Genomic DNA, 14,079 nt, shown 5'->3' on the forward strand with positions numbered 1-14,079 from the left:
GATTATAGAAGGTCACCGTGTTCTAGTCAATGCTGGCATCCACTCTGCCCACCTTGAAGTCTAAGTATGGCATTATATGAGCTCTCTATAAAGGCTTCCCCTGCGGAACCCTGTCCCCAGCTGTTTCCATACTTTTGTCCACAGCCTGGCCTAAATTCAGCTGGAACACTAAGAACAGAGTGATAGAGGAGCCCTGTGTTCAGGTCTTTTTTATGGGATAAAATAGACAAATAATATCTAAGGCACTCATATATGTTTCCTGCTCTAAAGAGTTATGTTAAAGGTACCTGGATCATGTTTTAATCTCAGCAGTGTCTACTTTGTTTGCTACATTACTCTCTTGCTGTCACTGCTATTCCTTGTGCTTGATTGTACTATTCACTTATCAACCTATATTGTGTTCTTTTGTTTCCAAGTCAGTCTCCCCTACCCAACTGATTCCTGACTTGCTCAATTTCATATTTCAAATACACAACAGAGAGCAGGTGCTTATTAAATGTTGTTTACCAAATCAGGCATGTAACCAATAGAAAACTTCTCTTTTTAAACATGCTAACATTTTCTTAACCATATTTCACTGAAATAAAATAATCCCTTTCTTCACATGCTCAAATAAGAAACTCATAATTAAAATGGTATGAGTGGAAGTTATATGCAGACTTCTGGCCAAGATGGAGGTATACGTAGATATACTTTACCTCCTCACACAACCAAAGGAAGGACAACAACAAATTTAAAGACAAAAAGTAACCAGAACTGCCAGAAAATTGAACTGTATGGAAGTCCCACAACCAAGGAGTTAAAGAAGAAATATTCATTCAGACTAGAGGAGGGGCAGAGACAGGCAGCCAGAGTGGAGAGGACATGTGGCAAAGCAGTGGCTGAGGACAGGGCAGGTGAGGCAGTGGCTGGCAGACCTGGCAGTCCCACATTTGCATGTGGATAAATGGGGAAGAATAACTGAGGAGGCAGACAGACCACACAACCCAGGGTTCCAGCATGGGAAAAGAAAGCCTCAAAACTTCTGGCTGTAAAAACCTGTGGGGTTGCAGTAGCAGGAGAAACTTCCAGCCTCACAGAAGAGTTCACTGGAGAGACCCACAGGGTCCTAGAATGTACACAAACCCATCCCCCTGGAAATCATCACCAGAAGAGCCCAATTTGCTTGTGGGTAGTAGGGGAAGTGACTGAAAGCCAGCCAAGAGTGAGCAAGTGGCATTGTTCCCTCTCTAACCCCTCCCTCACATACAGTGCCACAGCACAACAATGTGGGTTGCCCTGCCCTGGCGAATGCCTAAGGCTCCACCCCTTACAACTATAACAGGTGTGCTGAGACAAAGAAATATGACCCAAATGGAAGAACAAATCAAAACTCCAAAAATAGAACTAAGTGATGAAGAGATAGCCAACCTATCAGATTCAGAGTTCAAAACACTGCTAATCAGGATGCTCACATAAATGATTGAGTATGGTTGCAAAATAGAGGAAAAAGTGAAGGTTATGCAGAGTGAAATAAGGAAAAATATACAGGGAACAAATAGCAAAGGGAAGGAAATCAGGACTCAAATCAATGATTTAGAACAGAAGTAAGAAATAAATATTCAACCAGAACAAAATGAAGAAGCAAGAATTCAAAAAAAATGAGGAGAGCCCTGGCTGGTGTGCCTCTGTGGATTGAATGCTGGCCTGTGAATGAAAGGGTGGCCAGTTTGATTCCCAGTCAGGGCACATGCCTAGGTTGAGGGCCAGGTCCCCAGTAATGGGTGAGTTAGAGGCAACCACACATTGATATTTCCCTCCCTCTCTTTCTTACTCCCTTCCCCTCTGTCTAAAATAAATAAATAAAATCTTTTTAAAAAATGAAGAGAGGCTTAGGAACCTCTGGGACAACTTTAAACATTCCAACACCTGAATCATAGGGATGCCAGAAAGAGAAGAGGAAGAGCAAGAAATTGAAAACTTATTTGAACAAATAAGGAAGGAGAACTTCCCCAATCTGGCAAAAAAAAAAAAAATAGACTTCCAGGAAGTCCAGGAAGCTCAGAAAGTCCCAAAGAAATTGGACCCAAGGAAACACATACAAAGGTACATCATAATTACATTACCCAAGATTAAAGATAAGGAGAGAATATTTAAAGCAGCAAGAGAAAAGGAGACAGTTACCTACAAAGGAGTTCCCATAAGACCATCAGCTGATTTCTCCAAAGAAACCTTGCAGACAAGGAGGGTCTGGAAAGAAGTATTTGAAGTCAGGAAAGGAAAGGACCTACATCCAAGATTGCTCTATCCAGCAAAGGTATCATTTAGAATGGAACGGTAGATAAAGTGCTTCTCAGATAAAGTCAAGTTAAAGGAGTTCATCATCACCAAGTCCTTATTATATGAAATGTTAAAGGGACTTACCTAAGAAAAAGAAGAAAAAAATATGAACAGTAAAATGACAACAAACTCACAACTATCAACAACTGAACTTAAAACAAAAACAAACTAAGCAAACAACTAGAACAGGAACATAATCACAAAAATGAAAATTATATGGAGGGTTATTGGTGGGGAGGGGGAGGTGGGAGAATGAGGGGAAATGTACAGGGAATAAGAAGCATAAATGGTAGGTACAGAATAGACAGGAGGAGCTTAAGAATAGTATAGGAAATGGAGAAGCCAAAGAACTTATGTGTAAAACCCATGTACATTAACTAAGGTGGGGGATGCTGGTGGGAGTGCAGGGCAGAGGGGAATAAAGGGGAGAAAAAAATTGGAATAACTGTAATAGCATAATCAATAAAATATACTTAAAAATAAATAAAATTATATGAGTATGTGCACATATACATGCTCATAATTTATTAAAATGGAAAATATAATCAATGATTTTGAATGTAATTGGACTGTGTTCATTCTCTCATCAATATTTATTAATCATTTGTTATGTACAAGCTCCTATTTAGGAATTGAAGAGCAAAGTTAGACAAAGTTCCTCACCCTCAGTTAACTTATATTTGGGCAAGAGAGATAGACAATAAAAACAAAAATAAGAAATAACTAAATTAGATTGTATGCAAGGTGATAAATGGTATAGAAACAAAAAGTAAGAATGGTCACTTGATAGAGCCAAGAGAGGGGGATGATGTGTGTGGGGGAGGGGGGTCAAAGTAAGTGTTACTAAGAAAAGACTTAAAGGTGGGGATGGGGGAATTAACCAAAAAGACATCTAGGCAGAAAACATTCCAGGCAGAGGGAAGGCTTTAGGTGGAGAGCATCAGTAAGGGCTCAATGCTGATGGAGCTGAGTGCTAAGGGAGAAAAGCTGAATGGTAGGACCTGGGACCAAGAGGTAAAGGAAAAGATCATTTAGAGCTTGGTAGGCAATTCAGAGACTTTGGTTTTTAACCTGAGGGAAATGAGGAGCCAATGGAAAGTCTGAGTGATGTGATCTGGTTACTTAAATATAACTCTGTTCATTGTGTTAAGAACAGACAGATGGAGACAGGGTAGAAGTTAGAAAGGCAGTTAGGAGAGGAAAGATGATAGCTTGGCGGTGAGGCTGGTACCAGTGAAGGTGATGAGTGGAGAGATTTAAATATATTCAGGAAGTTTATTCTTAGATTGGTGAGCCTTGCACAGTAAAAACATCTCTATAACTAATACATCACCAAAAATTATGAGCTTTGACATAAAACTCATTGCTAAAAGAAAACAACATGGAAGATGTTTCTTTAATAAATAGGTATTTTGCCCTGACTGGTGTGGCTCAGTGCCTGAGTGCCTGATTGTGAACTAAAGGGTTGAGTGCCTGATTGTGAACTAAAGAGTTGCTGGTTCAAATCCCTGTTAGGGCACATGCCTGGGTTGCGGGCTGGGCCCCCAGTGGGGAAGCTTGGGAGGCAACCACACGTTGATGTTTCCCTCCCTCTCTTTCTCCCTCCCTCCCCCTCTCTAAAAATAAACAAATAAAATCTTTTTTTAAATAAATATATAAATAGGTATTTATTGTAAGAGAACCTAAAACTACATCCTCTAACAGAATAGCTTTAGGGTTTGGGAAAAATATATGTGTGTATTACATGCATGTATGTGTATATATATTTGTGTGTATACATATATATGAGTATACATTCATATATATGTACATACATAAACATAGCTGTATATCAAGTAGTAATAATCAAATAAAGTAATCCACACATGAAAATTGTTTTATAATTCCCCAGATTTTGTGAGTGCCTTTTTGTTCAGTGGAATTGATGAAGCAAAACACTGAACTCTTGAGCACTGACAAGGTGATTTTTCATGACAATATTGTCTCACCTGGGAAGAAGTACAAAGTTTATTCCTGAGGGTCTCAGGACAAGGCAGAGCAGTTGTAATAGGAGATGGCAAATAGCTCCAAGGATAGCCAACCAGAGAGAAGCAGAAGAGCGGGTACTGCCATTGCAAGACTACATTCAGGAGTGTCTGGCCAGGCTTGATAGCTGGGGTGGGAAGATGAACCTCACTTGCGTGACAGTGTACTGTAAGACCATCTAGGGAGGCAGGATAGCCAAGACAGGCTATCAGAGTATGATTTGCTTCAAAAAAATTCCTTGGCTGGAGAGATCTGAGTTAACCATGGAGGTTAACTCAGAGCTGCACTCTAAAAGCAGGCAGAAATTGAGTGTTTCACAAATTTGTGGTCGTTTGACTATTAAAATCCCTAGTCATGGATAGTAATGCAAAGCTCCTTGGAGGGCAAAATGAGAAGCTATCAGAATAATATTTGCTTTCATCTGCTCAGAAATAATGCCGAAAGCACCCGCTTGTTTGTGGTTTCTTCCTGGGGAGCATTCTGAATCCCATCAATTTCAGTTCCAAGGAGAGCACAGCAGAGCAGGGCTGAGGTGGAGAAAAAAGCCCAAATTTCTCTTGTCTGATTTAAAAACTGTACCCCACAGTGAGCTTCTCTGTTTGTTAAAATCTCTAATTGGTGTTTTCTCAACTTGCTGCTTGGCTGGTTTCTCTTTATTGATTTCATTTTGGGTTTGTAAGGCTGTGTTTGGAGCCCTTTCCAGAGTTTGTTTGGAAGCTCATTTTTAATTTTAATGAAAATGCATTTTTAAAAATGTATATTACACCGCCCTGCCGATTTTGCTCAAATAAACCTGCTACTGTTTTCAGTGATTTCCAACCATTTTAGTGCCCTTAGTCTCACTCACTAAAGGGACCCCTGTGCTATTCCTGGCAAAGTAACAAAATCAAGTAGAAAAATGAATGTTCTTCACTGCTTTTGAAGGCTCTTATACAACAAAGGAAAAAGGTTCTTTCAGGAGATTGCCTTGGGGAATAAAACCTCAGAATTCAAAAAGGAGAGGGTGCCACCACCCCAATTTCAGTTCTGAACAGCTTGTTTCCCAAACAGAATTCTTTCATTATTTTGATCCAAAACAATCAGCCAAGGAGGATATTTAACTATATTAGTCACTGATCATATTAGTGATCATATTAGATTTAGATTTAAAATAGTGATCCTATGAGATTTAAACTTAAAATAGTATGTACCAATACTATAAATTTGTTAACTGGGAAAATTTCAAAGTAAGGTGTCCCATATTTATGTTTTATTGAGCCTGAAGGAGAGAGTTCAAACCCAATGAGGTAGTCCAAGCCAGGTGACTGAGTTGGTTGGTGCATCATCTCGTACTCCGAAAGGTTGCAGATTTGATCCTTTGTCAGAGCACATACCTAAGTTGCAGGTTTGAACCCTGGTCAGGGTGAAAACAGGAGGCAACTGATTCATATTTCTTTCTCACATTGATGCTTTTCTCTCTCTCTTTCTGCTTTCCTTTCTCTCTAAAATCAACACAAACAAGCAAACAAACATATTCTCAGGTGAGTATTAAAAATAATGAAAACTTAAAAAAACAAACCTAGTGAGACAGAATCTAATATCAGCATATTTCAGATAGCAACACAAAGGGTCCATTTTTAAAACATGATCAAGAGCTCTTGGACTTACTCCCTAATTCTGCCATTTTCTTCACCTCAAATTTACCTGTCACAGGAATCTATCTCTGTTATGTCAGGTGTCCAAGCTGAACACTATGAAATTAGGCTCCTCTACTCTTTCATCTCTTCCATCTGCCAAGTGGTTCTGACTCCTGGAGATTGTATTTGGACCATCTCTGAGACGCCACCTCGTCTGTCATCACCACCTTAGATCAGGCCCTGACTGCCTTTGCTGTAGATTATGACAAGGGTTTCTTAACCGTCTTTTCCTTCTCTAATGTATATTTAATGCTGCCATTATTGTCTTTTTAAAACAAAATCTGATGGTATTTATCCTTTGGCTTGATTAAAGCTTAACAGTAAAAGAGAGGTTATACTCTTCATTGTAACCAAGTCAGGTTCAAATTCCCTAGCATAACTCATCTTTCATGAGCTCACTCTAACCTACTGTCAAGCTTCTTTTTTGAAAGCTTTTTCCTGTGAGCTCTGCTTCCCAGCTACATGGAAAGGGTATTGGGCCTTGGAACATCCACTGCCTTTCATGCCTCTGAGAGATTTTATACATGCAGTTCTTTTTTTGGAATGCAGTATGATGTATTAATACTGAGGAAAAAATGACCTTGGAACAAAATCTGGACCAGAATTTCAGGGCTACCATTTATTAGTTGCTATTAGCCCTGCATGAGTCTGCCTTAATTTCTTTAGCTGTAAAATGGAGATAATAACATCCACCTATTAGGAATATTGAGAGGAATTCAGAGTTGTAATTTATGTGAACTCACCTAATAGAATTGCCTGAACGTATGAGGCATTTATATAGTGTCACTTCCTTTACATATTACAAGAAAAAAAGAACTAAATGAAACAAAAAAATGAAAAAAGGAACAAGAAGAAAAGGAAAAGGAAATTATAATTGTAAGCAAAACAAGTGGGTTAGTAGGAGCTAACAATAAGAATGGAGTTTGGCCTGAAGTATACATGAAGTAGGGCCCTGGCTCATGTGGCTCAGTTGGTTGGCACGTCTTCCTGTGGACCAAAAGTCCACAGGTTTGATTCCTAATCAGGGCACATATCCAGGTTGCGAATTTCATCCCCCATTGGGCTTGGGGTGTGTACAAGAAAGCAATGCATCTCTCCCTCTCTCTCTCTCTCTCTCTCTCTCTTTCACAGATGACAAAAATGTCCTCAGCTGAGGAAAAAAATGAATACAAGGAGTTGAGCCCTTAACACTGTGAGGATACTTCTTTTTATAAACTCCACATTTCTGTTTTCTGAGCCCATCTATTTCATGTTCTCTCTTGCTGTGTGCCATTGCTTCTGTAGTTCAGTTTAAATGGTAGGACATGGCTTACTGCAACTCTCAAATTTCTCATGCTTCATTCTAGCCACTTAAGGAAATTCTGAGTTCAAATTCTGGAGAAGTCTTTCTGTCCATCTTGGATATGGTGGTGCCCCAAAGAGCAGCATCTGCTGTCCTGAAGTAGTAGGCGTGGGAAGGATCTGTTTTAGAAAACATTGCTGGCAGGTGTTACCATGGGAGCATTGTATATCTGTAAATGTTCTTCCTCCTCCCCAATTTTATATTTTATTCTATGTCTTTAATGTCAAGCTCGAGTAGTCTCCTTGGAGATATGTTTTGTCCAGTTCCCGCCAATGCCCAGCAGGTTCCTGACATCATCGCTGAACCCCATATCAGCTTTCAGAACATTTATATAAAGTCACTCTACAAAATGACATCAGTCTCACACTTGGGACAATGAGCACCTTGAAGTTAAATATGTCATTTTTCTTTCTATCCCAAGCACCTGGACATTCCCTTATTTTCAGTCATTCTCAATCCTTGTTTGGTGAATTGCTGTATCAGTATTTGGAAGTGCAAATGGTAGTTGTTTTGCCTCTTTTCAAAGAACTACATCTCCATCTTGTTTTCTTTTTTAATTACTTTTGACATTTGATATTTTGTTAGTTTCAGGTATACAGTATAGTGGTTAGACATTTATATAACATATTAAGTGATCATCCCAAGAAGTCCAACACCCACCTAGCACCACGTGTAGTTACTACATATTATTCACTATATTCCCTGTGCTGTCCTTCTTCACTATATTACCTGTACACCCCCGTGACTATTCTGTAACCACCAATCTGTACTTCTTAATCCCTTCACCTTTTTTACCCAACACCCAACTCTTCTCCCCTCTGGCAACTACCAAAATGTTTTCTTCATCTATGAGTTTGTTTCTGTTTTGTTTGTTTATTTTGTTTTATTAAACTTCACAGATAAATCAAATAATATGCTGTTTGTCTTTTTGTTTGACATATTTAACTTAGGGAAAATGCTTCTATGTTCATCCAAGTTGTTGCAATTATAAGATTTCATTCTTTTCAGTGGCAGAGTAATATTCCATTTTATATATGTATCACATCTTTTTAATTCACATCTATCTTTGGACACAGGTTGGTTCTGTATTTGGCTGTTGTAAAAAATGCTGCAATGAACATAGACATGCAAATATCTTTTCCAATTAATGTTTTAGGTTTATTTGGATAAATAACCAGAAGTAAGATTCCTGAGTCATATTAGAGTTCTATTTTTTTTTTTTTGAGGAACCTCCAAACTGCTTTTCATAGTGGCGGCACCCATTTGCAATCCTACCAACATTGCACAACGGTTCCCTTTTCTCCACATCCTCACCAATACTTGTTGTTTGTTGACTTATTAATGATGACCATTGTTACATATTTGAGGTAGTATCTTGTGGTTTTAATTTGCATTTCCTGATGATTAGTGATGTTGAACATCTTTTCATATGTTCATTGGTCATTTGTATGTCCTCTTTGGAGAAATGTCTATTTGGGTCCTCTGCCCATTTTTTTTATCAAATTGTTTGGTTTCATTTTTGGTGTTAAGTTGTGTGATGTCTTTGCATATTTTGATAATTAACCCATTATGGAATGTATCATTAGTGAGTATCTTCTCTCCTTCTGTAGGTTATCTTTCTTTTTGTTGATGGTTTCCTTTGCTGTGCAAAAGCTTTGTGGTTTGATGTAGTCCAGTTTCTTTTGTTTTCTTTGCCTGAGGAGACATATCAAAAAAAATATTACTATGAGTGATGTCAAAGAGTTTACTATCTATGTTTTCCTCTAAGGAGTTTTTGATTTGGGGACTTATAGTTTTCTTTAATCTATTTTGAGTTTATGCTTTTATATGGTGTAACAGAGCAGTCTAGTTTCATTTACTTGCATATATCCATCCAATTTTTCAGCACCATTTAAAATTTTTTTTTATTCAGTTACAATTGTCTCATCACCATTTTTTAAAATAGACTGTTTTACCCCATTGTATAAGCTTGCTTCCTTTGTCATAGATTAATTGAACATATAAATTTATTTCTGGGCTCTTTATTCTGTTCATTGATCTATGTGTCTGTTTTTTATACCAGTACCATGCAGTTTTGGTTATTATGGCTTTGTAGTATAATTAAATATCAGGTAGCATGATACCTCCAACTTTGTTTTTCTTTCTCAAGATCACTGTGGCTATTCAGTGTCTTTTGTGGTTCCACATAAATTTTAGGATTACTGTTCTAGTTCTGTGAAGAAGATCACTGGTATTTTAATAGAGATCGCATTGAATTTATAGATTGCTTTGGGTAGTATGGACATTTTAATAATGTTAATTCTTCCTATCCATGAACACAGTCCATGCTTCCCATTTTTTGTATCTTGTTAAATTTATTTTATGTTTTATAATTTTCCCAGTATAGATCTCTTACCTCTTGGATAAATTTATTCTCAAGTATTTTATTTTTTTTAAGATTGTATTTATTTATTTTTAGAGAGAGGGGAAGGGAAGGAGAAAGAGAGGGAGAGGAACATCAGTGTGTGGTTGCCTCTCATGCACCACCTGGCCTGCAACCCAGGCACATGCCCTGGCCAGAAATCAAACTGGCAACTTTTTGGTTTGCAGCCCACACTCAATCCACTGAGCTACACCAGCCAGGGAAGGCATTTTATTTTTAATGCAATTGTGAATAGGATGTTTTTCTTAATTTCTCTTTCTGACAGTTAGTTATTGATTTATAAAAAGTGCAACCAATCTGTAGACATGAATTTTACTAACTTTATTTGATCAGTTCTAATGGTTTTTTTTGGGGGGAGGGGAGATTTCAGGATTCTCTCTCTATAGTATTATGCCATCTGCAAATAATGACAGTTTTGCTTCTTTTTTTTTCCAATTTGAATTTACTCTATTTTATAATTTTTTGTCTGATAGCTGTGTCTAGAATTTCCAATACTTGGTTAAAAAGAGTGGTGGAAGTGGACATCCTTGTCTTGTCCCTGATCTTAGGGAAAACACTTTTAGCTTTTACCCATTGACTATGATGTTTGCTGTGAGTTTATCATACGTAGACTTTATTATATTGAGGTATGTTTCTTCTATTCCCACTTTGTTGAGAGTTTTTATCATAAATGGGTGCTGGATTTTGTCAAATGCTTTTTTTGCATCTATTGATGAGATTATATCATTTTTATCTTTCATTTTGGTTTATTTGATGTATCACACTTATTGATTTGCAGATACTGAACTGAACTTGATCCCAGGAATAAATCCCACTTGATCTTGGTGTATGATTTTTTAATGTACTGCTGAATTTGGTTTGTTCATATTTTGTTAAGCATTTTTACATGTATGTTCATCAAAGATATTGCCTAAAAATTTCTTTTTTTTGTAGTGTCTTTATCTGGTTTTGGAATTAGGGTAATGCTGGCCTAATAAGAACCTGGATACATTGCTTCCTTTTGAATTTTTTGGAATAATTTGAGAAGGATAAGTGTTAGTTTTTCTTTGGTAAAATTCATCTGTCAAGCAATCCAGTCCATGACTTTTGTTTACTAGGAGTTTTTTGATTACTGCTTTAATTTCATTAGTAGAATTGGTCTATTCAGGGTTTCTGCTTCTTTCAGATTCAGTTTTGGAACTGTATGTTTCTAGGCATCTGTCCATTTTTTCTATGTTCAATTCATTGGCAGATAATTGTTTATAGTATTTTTTTTTGTATTGTTGTTCAATTATGGTTATCCCCTTTATTTCCCCATTACTCTGCTCTGCCTTACCTACCCTCTACCTCCTACATTCAATCCTACCCTCCACCCATTATCTTTGCTCATGGGTCCTTTATACATGTTCCTTGACTACCCTTCCCCTTCTTTCCCTTGTTATCCTCCTCCCCCCACCTCTCTGGGTTTTCTTATAATCCTTATATGTCTGTGGTGACAGTTGTATATCTCCTCTTTCATTTCTGATTTTATTTATTTGGACTCTCTTTTTTTACTAATGAGTTTGGTTAAAGCATTACCTTTTTTTTTCTTTTCAAAAGCCAGCTCTTGTTTTCATAAATCTTGTGTATTTTTTAGATACTATTTTGTTTACTTTTACTCTCATCTTTATTATTTCCTTTCCTCTACTCACTTTGGGCTTTATTTGTTTTCCTTTTCTAGTTCCTTTAGGTGTAAGATCAGATTGTTTATTTGAGATTTTTCTTGTTTCTTGAAGTAGGCCTGTATTGCTATGAATTTCCCTTTTAGAAATGCTATGTCTGTGTCCCAAAGTTATTATGTTGTTTTATTTTCATTTGTATCAAGGTATATTTTTATTTCCTCCTTGATCTTATTGGTCACCCATTTGTTCTTTAGTAGCATGCCATTTTGTCTCCATGTATTTGTGTGTTTCTTTAAATGTTCTTCTTGTAATTGATTTCTACTTTCATATTACTGTGATTAAAGATGATGCCTAATATGATTTTAATCTTAAATTCATTGAGACTAGTTTTGTGGCCTAAATGTAGTCTATTCTTAGAAATGTTCTAGAAGCACTTGATAAGAATGTCTTTTAATTACAAAACAACCACCCTTGAGAACCCCCTGGAGATGAGCTGAACAGAACTCCTATAACTTGGCAGGGTGGTCTAATGTAGTCGGTATCCTGTGGGCTCAGTGACATAGTCTCCCTGGTCACCTGAGCCAAGTGCTCCAGCAGTGTCCAATGTGTTGGTTGTGTGTGCCCTCCTGTTATGGTTGAGCCTTGAGGGCCATTGGTATGTCAGTGGTTCAATTGACCTTCAGTCTGTCAGGCTGTGAGAACTGGCCCTAACTAAAGCAACAAGCTTTTATTCAGTACTGACCCCATGGAGCAGATTTGCTTTAGTGGGGCTTTGGTGACTGCCAAGTTCACCCTTTGTATGTGTGATTAGTGGAACTAATTGGGTGGTGTTCTGTTGTGGTCTAAAGCCAGCCAGTGGGTGTGCTGATTTTGGGCCTCTTTAGAGGGGCTCTGATGCAGTCCAAGGTCAGCCACTGCCTATGCCTGATCTGAGCCAGCTGGTAGTGACTACAGAGTGATCTTCAGTTGGTAGCTGCCTGTGCTGGGCTTGCAGGTACAAGGGAGAGGCCGTGCTGTCAACTGAGGTGTGCTGCCACTTGGGGTTGCCAGGCTTGGGGTTGCTTAGCAAAAGGTATAGGGCATGCTAATGTCGGCTACTGCTTGTTTAGGGTTTGTGGATCTTTGAGAAGTTTTAGGACACTTTGTTGCCTGAACTGAGGCTGATTGCTTGTAAGTTGCAGCCATTGAAAGTAGTTCAAGCCAAGAGTTGGATGGGGTGGGGTGGGGTCTCAGAGAACTATCAGGGTGGGGTAAGCAGTGTTAGCCAAGTTGATGGAGACTCAGATCTGGCATCTGCCTGCATGTACAGGCATAGAGGGTGGAGGGGAGGTCTACAAAGGAACAACTTTTCCTGCCAGTGCTTCTGTCCTAGAGACAGCTGCTCCTCAGCCCTTGCCATGAAGCCAAATAATTGACTTCCACCTTATATGTGTCTGGTGTTTTTTGAACTGCTCTCCCTTGTTTGGAGTTAAGGGAGCATGTTTGTGAATGAGCGTGACTATGCTCAGGTTCTTTCAGAGGATGCCAGGGTCTACAATAGTCCTCCATCTCAACCAAATGGAATCCCCCCTGATTTTCACAGCCAGATGTTGTGGGGAATCCTATTCCAGGCACTGGTGTTCCAGGCTGAGGATTCCAGTGTGGGTCTGGGACCCTTCACTCCTTGGAGCCAAGATATTCCTCTAGATTCTTACCTGTGCAGCCCAGATATTCTTCTAGATTTTTAACCACCTCATGTAGGTATGAAACCAGCCTGTTTCACAACTCTGCCACACCTACTAGTCTTGCTTGGCATGGCTTCTTCTTTATACCCTTAGTTATAGGAGTTCTGTTCAGCTCATCTCCAGGGGGTTCTCAAGGGTGGTTGTCTTGTAATTTAATTGTAATTTTGATGTGGTTGTGGGAGGAGGTGAGCACAGTGTTTACCTACTCCACCATCATGACCAGAAGCCCCCCATTGTCTTTAAAGTCAAGATGAGGAGGTTATGGTGTTTCCACAGTGATACCAATAAAATTCTGCTCAGATAAAAATGGACTTACAGAATATGAATGCAATAGATTTTTCAAAACTATTTTTTATATCTCCTCCTTTTCTTAGTCAAGGATATCTGTATTATTATTTCATCATCAAAACTTGAAACCTTGGAGTCATATATGATTAGAGCTCTTTTATCATTCCTTTCGCCCACTGATCATGTCCATCAAATTAATCCTTAAAAGTGCTGCTCATTTTCAATGTTTTCTTTTATTTACCTCATCAGCATTCATTTATTGTATCCTTCTTCATGTATAGTACAATTCTAGGCTATAGGAATACAAGAGATGGGGGATCCTGGGGGGCTTAAATATGGTTGTTTTGTTATAAATCTCACTAATGAGGTAGCATATGCTTAGGCTGAGCCTTTACTTTTTTTTTCCAGGGATGCTTCAGCAGCTGCCTTTATCACCCTGTCCTCTGTTACTCACATAGCCAGACAATTCCTCCTTCCACAGCACATTGCTCTCCTCAAAAAATCTTCAGAGGCTCCCAGGTTTCTATCTTATCAAGACTTAACTCTTGTACCTGGTATTCCAGTCCCACTGTACTCTTCTAGTCCACCTGTTTCTCTTTATTAACACATTTTACTCTATAGCTCGGAATTGGCCTTTCCCTTT

Source organism: Desmodus rotundus, chromosome 7 (genome assembly GCF_022682495.2).
Source record: "Desmodus rotundus isolate HL8 chromosome 7, HLdesRot8A.1, whole genome shotgun sequence".
Classification (NCBI taxonomy): domain Eukaryota; kingdom Metazoa; phylum Chordata; class Mammalia; order Chiroptera; family Phyllostomidae; genus Desmodus; species Desmodus rotundus.